The sequence below is a fragment of the Panulirus ornatus genome, chromosome 42, assembly GCF_036320965.1.
Source record: "Panulirus ornatus isolate Po-2019 chromosome 42, ASM3632096v1, whole genome shotgun sequence".
In the NCBI taxonomy this organism is placed as follows: domain Eukaryota; kingdom Metazoa; phylum Arthropoda; class Malacostraca; order Decapoda; family Palinuridae; genus Panulirus; species Panulirus ornatus.
In genome coordinates this window covers 13,168,109-13,185,633 of record NC_092265.1, presented here as the reverse complement: position 1 = coordinate 13,185,633, position 17,525 = coordinate 13,168,109, and the positions used below count along the sequence as shown (strand labels likewise).

At 40.9% G+C, this 17,525-nt stretch overlaps 1 protein-coding gene across 3 annotated transcripts in view; it reads right to left on the bottom strand.

Annotated features, from left to right (window-relative positions):
• Positions 1 to 17,525, bottom strand: part of usp (retinoid X receptor ultraspiracle) — a 219,883-nt gene extending 202,358 nt beyond the window's left edge. For 2 of the 3 annotated variants that reach the window (XM_071686570.1, XM_071686573.1), the window contains exon 1: positions 17,368 to 17,525. The gene's annotated coding sequence lies outside the window, so the exon portion shown is untranslated. The remainder of the gene's footprint in view (positions 1 to 17,367) is intronic. The other variant, XM_071686572.1, reaches the window with a different exon arrangement.

Below are 17,525 nucleotides of genomic sequence, written 5' to 3'. Positions count from 1 at the left end.
GTCCTCCTCCTCCTCCACACGGCACTGACAGCGTCCTCCTCCTCCTCCACACGGCACTGACAGCGTCCTCCTCCTCCTCCACACGGCACTGACAGCGTCCTCCTCCTCCTCCACACGGCACTGACAGCTTCCTCCTCCTCCTCCACACGGCACTGACAGCTTCCTCCTCCTCCTCCACACGGCACTGACAGCGTCCTCCTCCTCCTCCACACGGCACTGACAGCTTCCTCCTCCTCCTCCACACGGCACTGACAGCGTCCTCCTCCTCCTCCACACGGCACTGACAGCGTCCTCTCCTCCTCCACACGGCACTGACAGCGTCCTCCTCCTCCTCCACACGGCACTGACAGCGTCCTCCTCCTCCTCCTCCACACGGCACTGACAGCTTCCTCCTCCACACGGCACTGACAGCTGTAGCACGGCACCAGCCTCTTCTACTCAAATGCTGCTGATATATAATAGCCAGTCCACACCTTACAGCACATGTTGCTACGTTGTCACGTTACATAGCCAGTCCACATCTTACGGTAAATGTTGCTACGTTGTCACGTTACATATTGTTAATCATGAAATCGGTGTGACACGAGGATAGGACGAGTGAGGAGATACTGACAAAGTGGATCTCAGCGACAAAAGTTTAGGAAAAAAAGAAGATATGGGGAAAATGGAGCGGCTACGGAGGCGTTTGGGTGTCGGTAACTAAACGTTCAGGTGTGTAAAAGTTGTGCCTCGTATATAAGGAAAAAAAAGTGAGATGGTATATGGGAGGCGACGTGCTGTTAATGGTCGAAACCAGAGCACAAGAATTCAAGAAAACCACGGAGTAGTGGGTGGAGCTTGGCTGGGTATGGCAGCCTTTGGTTTCGGTACATCCTACCCGAGACAGACAGAGACAGACAGACACAGCATGTTCTAGATGCTCGTCTGTTGCTCGTCTGTTCTTGATGACCTCGCGGTGGAGGGAGAAGCAACTGGGCATGAACAAGAAGAAAAAAAAAATCCTCCAAGACAAGAGGTGGGAACATTTAAAAGGCCACACACGATATGTAAATCGCTAGGAGCATGCACACGTCAGACATTCCCCGATAGAAATATTTTCTAGACGTTAAGCACTTACGTCAAATACAGATCATATTCAGATGTCAAAAGCCTCACGGTCATTGCTGCTGGCGACGTGCAAACTGCAAATCAAATGCTGATGGTATCTAGACGCTCGGCTATACGCAAAACAGCAATACTAAAGGTGAGGCACTTCATGTTACATATATAGATAACAGGTTAACACATACACAACAGGAGATATTCTGTGAAGACCAGGTTATAGCAGCACAGCAGGAGGCTAAGCGGCCAGCAAGGCTGCCGCTTACACGACGCCTACCTACCCTCTACTCCTCCTCCTCCTCCATCCCCCAAACAAAGAGGCTTCCCCCCACACCGTCCCCTAGGTCAACAAAGCAGCGCGACCTTCCTTCACCCCCACCACACCCCAACCTCTTGTGCTCCCAGGCATTATCATCTACAGTGTTCTCACCACCACCCCCAACCACCTTCTCCTGATAACCATAACCTGTTGCTTCCCTCATCTACCAAGGTGCCCCAACCAGTCTGAGAGGGTGTCCTAACATCCTAACACGGTGTCCAACAGCCTAACGTGCAGTGGATCAATGGACCAGACATAGTAAGGACATGGTTAATGCAGACAGTACGCGGAAGTTTAACATGATGAACGATAACACACAATGCTCCATGTGGGATTCCCCCTCCGTCCAGTACTTATGGGTAAATGCCTCACCCCAGCAGTGCCTGACGCTCGCCTCACACCTCCTTCCGCAGGGATCACGAACTCACGCAAACTCCGTTCGCGTTAAAGGTCCACTGGTGCCTCTGGCTCCAGAGTCTGTCACTCCTTCATTGGTTCCACATAACACAAACAAGAGCCAAGTCCACAGCACACGTCACTAGCTGGTAGGGAAGGTGGTCCCTGTGCTTCTGACCAAGCGATGTTCACCCGTACTCACGCTTGACAACTTGACCCCAGGGGTCGTCTTCACCCACCCACCCATCCACCGATGGAGGGGAAGATCCAGCTGAGCAGCGGGTCACGGTGCTCAAATCAGACCCACACGCCACCATCCGGCCAAGTAGTACGAATCAAACGGATCACTGCAGACACCGGTAAAACAGACCGGGGCCACAGATCACTGCAGACACCGGTAAAACAGACCGGGGCCGCAGATCACTGCAGACACCGGCAAGACAGACCAGGGCCACAGATCACTGCAGGTACCAGTAAGACAGACCGGAGCCAGAGATCACTGTAGAGACCAATGAGACAGACGGGGGCCACACATCACTTCAGACACAAGTACGACAGACTGGGGCCACAGATCACTGTACAGACCAGTATGACAGACTGGGGCCATAAATCACTGCAGACACCAGAAAGACAAACCGCGCCACAGATCACTGCAGACACCAGAAAGAAAGACCGGGGCCACAGATCACTGCAGAGACCAGAAAGACAGACTGAGGCCACAGATCACTGCAGATACCAGTAAGACAGACCGGGGCCACAGATTACTGCACATACCAGTAAGACAGACCGACGCCACAGATCACTGCAGATACCAGTAAGACAGACCAGGGCCACAGATCACTGCAGATACCAGTAAGACAGACCGGGGCCACAAATCACTGCAGAGACAAGTACGACAGACCAGGGCCACAAATCACTGCAGATACCAGTAAGACAGACTGGAACACCAGGTTAAACATCAAAGAGTTACTGGGTGCTCCTACAACCTCCAGCCACTATCAACTTGCAAAAGTGGGCCAGCGATAACCTGCTCTCGTGTGCTGCATCATGTCTGACCTGACCTTTACCTGCCATACTCCACAAATGTGTCTGGTCAGCCAACAACTGCCTCCAACCCAAGCAAAAGGCCACTAGAACACCCACCTACCACACCCGCGAGGTCATCCACCAAGTAAGTAATGCATATTACATTCAGGATCTTTTTCCAAGTGCCAACGCTACTTTTTCTGGTGTTACTGCCAAAGCGTATTTTCATAGCACAGGCCCGCACATATGAGAGAGAGAGAGAGAGAGAGAGAGAGAGAGAGAGAGAGAGAGAGAGAGAGAGAGAGAGAGAGAGAGAGAGAGAGAGAGAGTTGGGGGGGTTAACAAGATGTTGTAATGTCATGTAATGAGGTCCCCGGCGACAGAATCAATCATCTTCATTCGTCTGTATCTTGTTAACGACAACCTACTACCTTCCGACGACCATCTGGTGTCTTCTTGAACGATTCATTGGTTCTCAGTTATGACACACCCTGTAGCTGTTCGTGCTCACTGACCTTAATTGTAGAGAAAATATTTCCTTAAATCAGTGTGTAAGGATTTCTCTCCACATATATTTGCTCTGTTACTTAAATGTTGGATCCCTGTCTACTTTCAAGTGGCTTTATTACAATCCTACCTTTAAATCATGGAGCCTTCACTTCTGTTCAGAAATTTCAGTTTCTTGGGTATCTTCTGATAACTGATTTCTTAGTCCAGTTATTAATCTTGCTAACCATTTCTGGAGACTCATGACCCTTTGTTCTTTAGATCATATGGAGATATAAACTGTACATCATACTCTAAGTTGTCGTCTCACTAGCAAGACATAAATGGTCAAAATGGTGTCTCATGGTTCATTTTAAATGTCTTCCAATGAATTCTAACGTTCTCTTTCTGAGCAGCAACTATATTTGCCTTTCTGAATGTCTAAGGCCAGTAACCTTTCCCTATAACTATGCTATCTTAATTTTGGAAAATCTTTGATGCCTTCTCTGTTATCTGTGGTTCTAGAAGCGGGTTGACTAAATCTGATAAGCATACTCTAGTTTTGGCCCTAAACAGGATGTAAACAGCATGCTGAATATTTCCTCAACTTCATATTTGATTAATGATTATAAATCTTAATATCTACTGAGAGACAATTCGTCTCCTTTACCATTCTTCTAATGTGGGGCTCTGGTAACAAGCTAGGGATGACTTCAAGTCTCGAGTCCCTCTTATGTACAAATTACTGCAACTTATACCTCTCACGATAATATTCATCCTGTGACCTTCTTTCATTGTATCCCACCCTCATTACCTTGCATTTGCTCACAACTGCATTTCATCAACCTCATCTAGGTCCCCTTGTAGGTGGATGCAATTCTCCTCCTAGCAAGTCCTCCACTTGCTTTTCAATTTCCCAGAACCTTACACACAAAATTATTCTCAAGACTGGTCTGCAGTTCAGTGCCTTTTCCATCCCTCTCCCTCCAAACACATTTGAACTGCATTTCTAGTGGTTTATCTTGCATGTCAACACACACCTTCAGCACATATTATAAAATCTTATCAAAACCATGAACGTCAAATGGGTCAAGCCCAATAAGCATTGTTAATCTCTTTTCTAGATATTTCAGGAATTTGTAAAACCTCCCCATGCCATCTCACTGGTGTTGTGACCATAGTTTCATAAACTGTGAAAACACTTGAACTACCTATTCAGTTCCTCAAATCATCAAAAATACTTCCCTCTAAATCTCTCAGCCTGATAAAATGCTTTTTAACCGACAACAGACTCCTGATAAATTCACTGAAAAGTTTTTTCTCCTGCCTTGTCCACAATATTCTTCTCTAAATTTCTTCATTCCTCCTTTCATTCCCTCTTATACCTTGCAAATACTGGCTGGCTGGAGTGCCATCTAGACCTTCACTACTGCACATTTTGAAGGTCCTTCACTTTTTTATATCTTTTATCAAACCATTCTTTTCTTTCTCTTAACAAGACCCCTGTATTTAAGGCTCGAGGTACACATGTTCCTGCTCCATTTTAGATTTCAGAGAACCTCTAACCCTAGGTTCCTGGTGCTTGTCCACTTCCCAATCTATGTTATGATAGAAATTGTCATGGCTTATTTAGTTTCCATGATTATATCTTTTCTTTATTATTTGTCTCACCTACGCTCCTTTAATGTCATCATTTACCACGTACTCAAACCTGATCATTACATGATCAGTTCTTCAAAATGGTGTACTAAGTACATCATTCTCAATATCTACGCAAGTTTGTGAAGATAAGACCTAGCAATAATGGTGTATCAGTCCCTATCATTTTAGTATGCTGAATAACATGTTGTTATAGGAAATTTTGCTGTAAATGCCTTTAATACTTGTACACTTTCATGACTCCCTATCACATGAGAACCCAAATTCCCCAGCCTATCTCTTTATAACTGAAATCCCCCATTATAAGCACTTTACCATCTATGAGAAGTAAGTGTTTTAATGCTTCATGTACCACCCATCTATGAGAAGTAAGTGTTTTAATGCTTCATGTACCATCCTCATTCTTCCTTCTGTGTCTGCAAAGCTTTGGAGAATTATCTAAAATCAACATCACCATGTACTTCCTCCCTTAATTTATTCTTCCCATCATGTACTTTCTGAATAGTCCATCCTCTCTTCTCTCAAAATTTGAGGCTCTTTTATCACGAGGACAAAGCCTCCTCATCCTTCTACTCACTCTCTTTACCTCCTCACCATCATGTACCCTTCTGGGCAGAACAAGTGTGAACTTATCTCTTTAGTAGGCTTTGTGTACATCTGTACCAATTTGTGATGTAGGGGAAGGAAGCATTACACTCATAAGGTCCCATCACGAACACTCTCTACTATCAACTTCATAAATCTAGGTTAACTATGTCCTCAATCATCTTATTCCATTACACACCACTCAAAAGTACTTCTCTTTTAATATGTTTCATGTTCAACTTCATGTCATGCCATCAGCTGCTCTATCCCTACATCTCCTGAACTGTTTACTGTACGAATAATCAATCAGTTTTAGCAAAGTGGGCAAATTCAGAGCCTTTAGCTTTTCGCTGTAACTTGGCTCTCTTATTTCTGGTATATTTTCTTTGCCCTTCTCTGGATCTTCTCTATTAGCTGGTTATGCTTCTTTAGGTATAGTGACCAAACATGAGAGGCATATTTTATAGTTCTGGCTTTATGTAGGATATGGACAGCTTGCTTAATATCTTCTTACCAAAATACATAAGGCTATTCTAAAATTTGCTAATAGGTAGTCTGTATCCTTAAGTGTTTTCCTAATGCAAGACACTTGTGATAGGTAAGTGATGAAGTCAACAACTAATTCCTTCTCAATTACAGAAACCCGAAGTCTATTTTCTCCTAGATGTTAACCATATTTAGGCCTTCTTTCACTCTGCCCCCATCCTCACTGTTTTAAATTAGCTCAGGTTGAATTTCACCAACCATTATCAGACCAAAAATGGAGTTTGTTTAGGTCTCCTTGTATGTGATGCAATCCTCCTCACTTTTCATTTCCCTCATGACCTTTGTATCACCTATAAAAATATTCAGGAAGGACACCAAACCTTCAGATCACTTGGATCAAAAAGTTATGGCCCCAGAACAGAACCCTATGGCACTACACTGCTCACCTCAACCCTTCTGGAGAAGGCTCATCTGACAGGTGTCCTTTGTTCCATTCCATCTAGACAATATATCCATTAAAAGACTTTCCCCCTTATTCCTGCTTGGTGGTCCAGCTCTAGCAGCCTCCCATGCAGTACTGTTTTAAAAACTTTCTAGCAGTCCATGTAAAAACAGTCCATTCAGCCTTCTTGTTGATATTCAAGAGGTTACACATGACCTTTCCCTAAAATTGTTGTGTCTCACTGAAGTCAATTCTCCACAGCAGTCATCCACTTCCTTTCTAATTATCTTTTCCAGAACTGCATACACCACACTCATCAATGTGACCAGTCAGTAGTTCAATGATTGCTCCCTGTTTCCTTTCTTATAGATAAGTATGAAATTCCATCTTTTCCATTCCCTTGGCATTCTGCCTCTCTCTCATGATATCTTGAACAGCATTTCAAAATATCTAACTTTTGTAACCACACCCATCTACTGCACACATGGTGAAATTTCATAAGGACCATGAGCCGTGTAGTACTCAGCTAATGTCTTCTGGATGTGAAAGCATTTTCTAAAATCTCCTTCTCATTCCATCTCATCAGTGTCAGGACTATAGTGTTTTCCACTGTGAAAACAAATATCTTTAATCAGTTTCTTATATTTCCTTACATCATCCTCAACAAATGCTTCCCTCTGAATCCTTGATCTTGATTTTCTGCTCTTTAACTAAAACTGACTCCTGATCAATTTACAGAAAAGTAATCGATTTCTTCCTGCCTTGTCCACATTATTCTTTTCAAAGTTTCTTTGTTCCTCCTTCCATTTCATGTTATACTCATTTATTGCTCTCTTATGTCTTGCACGTGTTGGCTGAAGTGCCATTCATATCTTGGCGACTGCACATCTCGAAGCTCGTTTGCTTTTTTTTGACATCTTTTATTTAATCACTCTTTCCTCTTTCTTACCATTCCCTTTATATTCAAGACTAGAGGCACCTATGCCTTTATATTCAAGACTAGAGGCACCTATATTCCTACTTCTTCACCGTGAATTTCACAGAACTTCACCACAGAACCTAAGTTCCTGGCTACAGACCTCTACTTCCTTATATGTTACCACAGAAACCATCAAGGTTTGAGTATTGTATACAATTATATATTCTCTTCATGTCTTGTTCAACCTCTACTCTTTTAAAAAGAAAAAGAATAAATAAGACTATGAGGGAAATACAAGCTATTTTGGAAGGAGATGAATAGTAAGTAAAACGATGATACACTAGACAAGTTCTGAATATTGCTTGTGACAAAGATAAAGTTCATAAGGATAGGACTGAAGCTTTTGCATGGTGATCTAGAAAATTATTTTCTAATAACTTGAAGCACATATGCTATTAAACAAGTGAATTTAAGTGAATTCAAAGAACACCTACTCATGAGAAACTTTGGATTAAACCAGTTATACAAAAGAAGCAGGTGCAATGCAAACTCCTTTTGATATCACCAGACCTTGTTAAGGATTTAAGAAACTACTTGCACATGGTCCTTACTTTCAACACTCCTAAAACCAGTGCTCCTAAAATGTGCTGAATCTTCAAAACTGACAATGGCATAATATAAGTACTGATAGTTTTCGCAACTTTGTCACCGAGAGGGTTTGCTGTGCTATCCTTGTAGCTCATCTTAGTGGCACAATATTTGAAAAGAGAAGATTGGAGGAATAGATAAGTGGATATCTGTCATACAAACTGAATTGTTTGCAGTAACTTAAATCACAGACATTTAAATTTTCCCTAATTCTGTCCTCATCACTTAAATCCCTGAAACCAGAACATAACACAAATTCATTTGTGCTTTACTGTTAAACAACAAAGTCAATCTGCTCTGGGTTCCCTCTCATTTAAGTCATGAGAACATGATGAAGTTGTGATCTGACTTGCAATGGATAAAAATGCGGTTGAACACAATACTGGGTTATCAAACTGAATCTTTAAGTATACTGGCTCTGCTCAAGACATATCATAAAATCTTTTTAATCCCTGTATGAGGCCCTAAAATTCTGAGTAAGTTCGTAACTGGTTGCAAGGACCCCTAGTTAATTTTATCATGATCAATTCTAAACACAGAACCTCAAGACCTCTTTTATGGGAATCAAAGGCCACACTCCTTTTCATCCAATGATGACAATACAACCTTAGGTAAGAAGACTTTTCACTCTTAATGTAACATGCAGGTGGAGTCAAGCAGCAACACACAAGATCTATAAAGCACAAAAATATCTGGAGAAATTCTTGGATACTGGTAACATATTTATAAAGGCAAATTAGGTTCAGGTGGCTAACAGTGGTGGCAATGTATTGATAGAGGGAAATTAGATTCAGATGGCTAACAGTGTGGCAGTGATGGGAATATACGAATACGATGGTAATCAAAAAAATTATACAAGACTTTATATTCTCAACAATTCATCCTCTATTCACCACTGCCTTTTGAAAGATTCAGCTTCTTGCATAATTTTTCTCTTGATCCACATTCCTTTTATCTTCCACCCTGCTGCTTCTTTCTTTCCTTACCCTCCTCTCACACTTCCACACACTACTGAGACAGGCTCAGTTAATAAACTCATATTTTCACAATATATACAGCAAAACATAACTGAAAACTACACAACAGATATTTGTTGAAGGGGATAAGTTCAAAATTCACAACAAACTAGACAATAAATAAAACCTGATCATACCGGTATTCTGAAGACAGAATACTTGGAATAATCACAAAATCTTTAAGTCATCATGTCTAATCTATCAGAACAATAAAAAGGTAACAGTTTGTTTAAGTCAAATTAATGAACGCTTTATATTCTATTACAAGAAAATGTATTTGCTTGCACTTCCTAAAACTGAAGAATTAACACTACGAGAATCAAGGAAAAGTTGTATATTCCATCATACATGATTCTCTCTGAATTTCTTAAAAACATTACTGGAAGTAAAAGTAAAAATGATAACTTCTTCAGCACTTCTTGCAGTAGTGACAAAGATGTATAATAAAGTACAATAGCACCATACCACAACAGTATGAATACTGGTACTTTCAAGGGAACAATCCTGAACACACACACCTGGCCAACTGTCATTTCCGAACACAGGTTATCACTGATGGAGCATGGGCGCAAGAGAGACTTCTGGGTCAACACTGTATCTACCTTATGAAAACCATAGAAAAACTGTCTGCTTTCAAATATAAAAACTACATAAAAGTATACAAAAATGGATAAGTCCAACAAGGTACTCACTATGAAAACATAAGTTCACTAAGATATTCACAAAGTATATTGGACCCAAATTATATTGTGCTTCTCAAGTTTGGCCACTACACTTAAAGCATAAAGAACCAACTAAGAAGGTCCAGAGGAGAGCATGTCGACCCCAGTATACCACATCATTGCCATTCACTCTATTCCTTGCATGCCTTTTACCCTCCTGCATGTTCAGGCCCCGATCACTCAAAATCTTTTCCACTCCATCCTTCCATCTCCAATTTGGTCTCCCATTTCTCGTTCTGTCCACCTCTGACACATATATCCTCTTGGTCAATCTTTCCTCACTCACTCTCCATGTGACCAAACCATTTCAAAACACCCTCTTCTGCTCTCTCAACCACACTCTTCTTATTACCAGACATCTCTCTTACCCTATCATTACTTACTCGATCAAACCATCTCACACCACATACTGTCCTCAAACATCTCATTTCCAGCACATCCACCCTCCTCCACACAACTCTATCCATAGCTCACACCTCGCAACCATATAACATTGTTATATACCCATTTTTGCTTTCCGAGATAATGTTCTCGACTTCCACACACTCTTCAATGCTCCCAGAACTTTCACCCCCTCCCCCACCCAATAATTCACTTCCGCTTCCATGGTTTCATCCGCTGCCAAATCCACTCCCAGATATCTAAAACACTTCACTTCCTCCAGTTTTTCTCCATTCAAACTTACCTCCCAATTGACTTGACCCTCAATCCTACTGTACCTAATAACCTTGCTCTTATTCACATTTACTCTCAGCTTTCTCCTTTCACACACTTCACCAAACTCAGTCACCAGCTTCTGCATTTTCTCACATGAATCAGCCACCAGCGCTGTATCATCAGCGAACAACAACTGACTCACTTCCCAAGCTCTCTCATCCACAACAGACTGCATATTTGCTCCTCTTTCCAAAACTCTTGCATTCACCTCCCTAACAACCCCATCCATAAACAAATTAAACAACCATGGAGACATCACACACCCCTGCCACAAACCTACATTTACTGAGAACCAATCACTTTCCTCTCTTCCTACACGTACACATGCCTTACATCCTCGATAAAAACTTTTCATTGCTTCTAACAACTTGCCTCCCACACCATATATTCTTAATACCTTCCACAGAGCATCTCTATCAACTCTATCATATGCCTTCTCCAGATCCATAAATGCTACATACAAAATCCATTTGCTTTTCTAAGTATTTCTCACATACATTCTTCAAAGCAAATACCTGATCAACACATCCTCTACCAAGAAACCACACTGCTCTTCCCCAGTCTGATGCTCTGTACATGCCTTCACCCTCTCAATCAATACCCTCCCATATAATTTACCAGGAATACTCAACAAACTTATACCTCTGTAATTTGAGCACTCACTTTTATCCCCTTTGCCTGCGTACAATGGCACTATGCAAGCATTCCACCAATCCTCAGGCACCTCACCATGAGACATACATACATTGAATAACCTTACCCAGTCAACAAAAGTCACCCTCATTCTTAATAAATTCTACTGCAATACCATCCAAACCCACTGCCAAAACACCCTATATCTGCCACTCTATCATCAAACACATTCAACAAACCTTCAAAATACTCGCTCCATCTCCTTCTCACATCACCACTACTTGTTATCACCTCCCCATTAGCCCCCTTCACTGAAGTTCCCATTTGCTCCCTTGTCTTATGCACTTTATTTACCTCCTTCCAAAACATCTTTTTATTCTCCCTAAAATTTAATGATACTCTCTCACCCCAACTCTCATTTGCCCTCTTTTTCACCTCTTGCACCTTTCTCTTGACCTCCTGCCTCATTCTTTTATACATCTCCCACTCATTTGCAATATTTCCCTGCAAAAATCATCCAAATGCCTCTCTCTTCTCTTTCACTAATAACCTTACTTCTTCATCCCACCACTCACTATCCTTTCTAATCTGCCCACCTGCCATGCTTCTCATGCCACAAGCATCTTTTGTGCAAGCCATCACTGCTTCCCTAAATACATCCCATTCCTCCCCCACTCCCCTTATGTCCTTAGTTCTCACCTCTTTCCATTCTGTACTCAGTCTCTCCTGATACTTCCTCACACAAGTCTCCTTCCCAAGCTCACAAAACACTCAAGGCTAGTGGAGACACGTTTACAGGATTCAACAACCATACAAAACCTACCCATTCCTATGATGTCATGGTGCTGAGGGGAGGTAGTGTCACCATTACATCCATGGTCAATCAATGAGGGCTGGTGTCAGAGTCTCAGCACCTCTGACTTTCAGGTATCCAGATTTTTTTTTTCAAAAAGGAAAGAAGGGAAAAACCCTAATAGATGCTTACAAGGGTACATGACTAAAAATGAAAAACATTTTTATCCTTCAAAACCTACATTTTTCACAACGTACAAAGCCTTATGAGCAAATGAGAGCATACCCACATTAAAGAGGAAGGGCTAAGAGAAAAGCATATTTACAGCTAAAGAAAGAATCTACCCTTAATGAAAACTGATCCCAATTTTGGACCATCCACTTTCATGCTGGCAAGCCCAAGCCACACAGCAAAAGTATATCAGGTATAAAAAAATTTGTGAACAAAGATTTTTGTCAAATGTATAAGACCTCTTTAGCCAATCTCATACAATATGGGGTTCCTCAAGAAAGCCAAGTCTACGTAGATGCCCCTATCCTTATACCGCAAACCCTTACAAAGAGCCTTGGTTGTAGAGGTAAATCTACTTCTTGATCCATCTAGAAAATTGCCATGTTGATAATGGTCTAAAAGAGTCCGGAAGAACAAACAAATAATCTTCCAAGTAATTTTCTGCGAAACAAGGAAATCTTTAGGTCAACTTAATGTATGATGTCTTTTGTCTATACAAAGCAAGAATTTCACAAATTCATCCTCCTGAGGAGGAAAGCTTCTATTAAAAGACATAGCACAGCCACAATGCCCATAAAGCTAACAGAAGGAAAGATAAAGAAATTTTGATAACTTCCATTAGGCTAAGATAAGGAAGTAACATGTTTCCTTAAAAAAAGAAACATTTACTCTACAATGGAGAAGAAACAATGTCAAATTCTAAAACAAAAGACTCCACTCTTAATCATAGTGGCAGTGTTAATAACCTTATTACCAATATGAAAAAAATTATGAGAGAATAACTCTAAACATAGATTCAGGTAGCTACTACAGATTCTTCAGAATCTATCAGATACAAACAAGACGATTTGCCAGATCAACTGGTACTTCTCTGAATGACAAGCAAACATGACACTAAAGATCATCTTTACTATGGCAACTATAAAAAGGTATTCATGTCTATCTGCAAAAAGACAAGGTTGTCAGATGCACAGTTGCCAACCATTCATCTACTTCCTAAGCAGGACACAAACTGCTTGCTGCCTGGGTTATACATTTTCAGGAAAATCTTATGCTATATTATCTATACAAGAAAATGGTAATCCTGTGTGTCTGTAGACACAATGAAGAAGTTGCCAAACGCACAATAACTAACAGTTGCCAATAATTCATCCACTATTTCTTAGTAGGATAGAAATTGCTAGCTGTTGGGATGATCTATTTTCAGGAAAATATCAAGCTATATAATATCCTAAAAGCCAGTCCTGTGCATCTTCTGTCTGTAAACATGCCAAGGAAACTGCTAAAAACACTATGAACTAAACCCCATAAACATTTGCTAATATTTCATCTATTTCCTTGGCAGGATGGCAAACTGGATGTATTGTTTAGTAAATGTGGGTCATGAGGCAATCCCCCATTGAACTCCCCCATCCTCTTCCTCTACATGTAGAATTACATATCATGAGGACAATCTCACAGACATTTATGTTATAGTAGCAAACTTATTTGTACATATATTTAACTTTTACATGTATTTCAATCACAGAGTGACAGGAGTTATTACTGAAACCTCAGCAATGCTTTTTTTTTTTACTGGAAGCTGAATGATGAAATCTTGGAAGTGTCAGAACCTAATGATTATTCAGGAATTTTATTGAAAAAGGTAACTAAACACTAAAAACTAACTAACCCATATACTGTTGATTTCAAAAAGAATTTCAGATGATATGACAATAAACTCATTTCCCCTGATTTTCATAATCCTCACCACCATTGCCTTATCTTACAGTGATTAACCTAATACTATTAAAGGTTGTAGAATCAGTAGTTGGATATCAGGTAGTGAGATACAGGAATACAAAGGGCGATGCATGGAGGACAGAAGAGAGAAATGCTGTGGAAGAGAAGAAAAAGGCATTTGGTAGATTGCTCAATCGGAATGTACCAGTGGAAGAAACAAAATATGTAAGCAGAATGTTGAGAAGCTGATAGAGGAAAACAAAGAAAGCGCAGAAGAAGATTTTGGAAGAAAGTTAAGTGAAAAGTTTTGGAATAAGAAACTATATGGGAAAGAGGTGAAAAAGGAAAGGGGTGAATGTAAGAGTGGAAGTGTTGATGCGAGAAGTATGGAAGGGGAGTTGCTGAATCAAAAGGAGGAAGTGAAAGGAAGATGGAAAGAGTATTTTGAAGAACTGATGAATGTGGTAGAAGAGGAGGCAGCAGTTGTTACATGCATGGGTATGGAGGATGGAAGGAAGAGGATACAAGTGCAAGGACCTATAGGAAAAAGGAATGGTGATATGAAGGGCAATAATGAGGCTGAAAGTTTGAAAGGCACCTGGAGTGGATGGGATTATGGCTGAAATGCTGAAGTATGGGGGAGAAAGTGTGATAGAGTGGTTGCATCTTACATCATCATTCCTTTATTCAAAGGGAGAATGCTAAGGATGCATGTAGCAATCATAGAAGCATAAGTTGTGAAGTATACCACGAAAAGTGTATGCAAGAACATTAATTGACAGGGTGATGGAAGTGATGAATGCAGAATAAGGGAAGAGCAAGGAGGTTTTAGGAAAGGTAGGGATGTGACAATCAGATTTTTGTAGTATAGATGACCGTAGAAAAGTATTTAGCAAAAGCTATTAAGTTGTATGCAGCTTTTATGGATCTGGAAAAAGCATATGACAAGAGTGGAATGCTTTGTGGGATAAGTTTAAGGATATATGGTATAGGACAACTGTTAGATAGAGTAAAAGCCCTTCTATAAAGGAGCAAGTGTGTGTGTAAGAGTGGATGGAGAGCTGAGCAAAGGTTTTGGGATACATGTAGGCATGAGGCAGGGCTGTGTGATGCCACCATGGCTTTTTAATATATATATATATATATTTGGGCCATTTCTTTCGTCTGTTTCCTTCCGCTACCTCGCAAACGCGGGAGACAGCGACAAAGTATAAAAAAAAAAAAAAAAAAAAAAAATATATATATTTAAGGATGGAGTGACAAGAGAGATGAAAGCAAAACTAGGGAAGGGGGATGCACAGATGGAGTGTCGCAGAGATATGGTGGCTAGTGGCAAGCCTGTTTGTGGACGATACTGTGTTGTTTGCTGAGAGTGAAGAAGAGTTGCAGAAGGCTGTAAGAATGTTTTACGATATGTGTAAACAGAGGCAACTGAAGGTAATTGCAAGTAAAAGTAAAGTAATGGTGTTTGAAAGGAAACAGTGAAAGTATAGATTTTGTAAAACCATTTAGAGTGAAAGAGAAATGTTTACTTAATTGTGCTGTGGATATGGGGGAGAAAAGACTGGAAGTGAAGGAATTTGAGTATCTGGGAGCTGCCTTGGGCAAGTGTGGTGATATGGATGGAGAGATAAGGGAGAGATCAGTACAGAGTAGAAGAGTCAATGGGTCCTTTACTAAAAGAATGAAGGGTAGAGGTGTAAGTATGGAAGTGAAGAGAGGATTAAGGCAGAGCATAGTCCTCCCAACCCTGACCTATGCAGCTGAAACATGAACATGGAATGAGGCATAGAGGTCAAGACTCCAGGCTGTGGAAATGAGTTATTTTGAGAAGAGTAGGTGATGTGACTAGTTGGCATGAAGAAAGAAATGAAAGGATGTATGACAGATGTGGTAAGGCAGGGAATGCAAAGAGAGTGAATTGGAGTGGTATAATAGGTGAAACGTAATACTTTGAGATGGTTTAGGGATGTGAAAAGAATGCAAGACTGGAAGTTTACAAAGAGAGTGTATGATAGTACAATTAAAGGGGTTGGTGTGAGTGGAAGACCACCTGTGGCATGGGTAAGTAGGGTGGAGGAATACTGGAGGGAGAGAAATAGTGGAAGAATGCATGGAATGGTGTATACGAGGGGATCATGAAAGGAAAGGGATAAGTGGAAAGTCTTTTACTTTGGCCACCCCTTGATGGGAGTTCCAGGAGGGAATGGGCATCAGAGATGACAGATAGATGGATATATCAACTTGTGCATTTTCTCTGCTCTTATCAATTCTCTCCCTATCACTTACCCAGTTATCATGACATCAAAAACATACGATGATAATTTTGCCAACTAGTAGCACTAGTGTCAAATAGCATTTTGAATAACTTCTCTACTTCCACTTCATTACTTCAATTGTCACCTTTAACTATAAAAGGAAACCTTTACATATATCAAACAATAATTCTTTCTAATGATGTTTATGCAAAGGGATGGATAAAAAAAAGTGAAGCCATTCAACCTAACACCCAACCTGGGGATTCTTGCCCCCAGTCACCCAACCCTTGCCTACTTCAATGTACCCCAGAGGCAATGCAAGAAAGAATGAACAATGTTGAAAAAAATCTAGTTTGCAAAATTGGGGTTTGACACACTGATAACAACTATCATCAAAATAACTGCTGTGCACACTTATACAGTTCCAAGTAATACAGCACCAGTTTAAATAACAACTACCTGTACTTGTGAGAGGTCCTCTATTGTGCATTTCTTCCAAATCCATGTTATCTATGTGGGATTCCTAAATCAATATATACCCAATATCACTTATAACAACTGTGAAAGTTACAATAGCAGTACTAAACAGCTACTATGCTTAAACATTCTCTAAGTATTGTCACAGTACCCCACATCACTCTAAAAGTGGCTATTTTGCCTGTCTCCAGCTCTGGAGTAACAAAGCCACTTTGATTAAGGTGGTCAAAGCTCTCATACAACAAACATGCTTTGTAATATGTTATTTTGATCTTGCATCTCCCATGCACTAATCTCTTTCAAACATCACTACAGACCTATAGTGACAAAATTACCAAACGGAAAAAAAAAACCCACGTCACGGTCATTTACATGGCTGCCATTCAATAGACTGGCCAGACCACAACCACAAGGTTCTCTTCAGGTACACATAAGTACCATAAGAAACTCTTAAACCTACCCAGACACGATATACACAACTGTCAATGACATGTGACTGTTGCCGTGAGTAGGCCGCGAGCACAACGACAGAACTGAACCCTGAATGACATGGCTCTGAATGACAAACTCTCTCTGTGTCAAGCTGGTTACAATGACAGGGTTGTAACCCTTCCCCTTCTACTCTAACCTCCAGAACCACAAGCGAGTGCCCTGGAAGAACAAGTCTGCCCCTTTCTTGCCACTTATACATCACAGTTTTACCGAAAATGTGAAGACCTATGGACACCTACCTTATCTTTTACGAAGAAAATTATGACAATGACTGTCACACGACTAGGATGTGTGCCTCGGAGAAAAACGAAAGGAGTTTGTGGGTGGTAATATGATGAGATTATTGACAAACAGAGAACAAAAACATGGCCGACGAGCCGAAACGTTCGAGCATAAA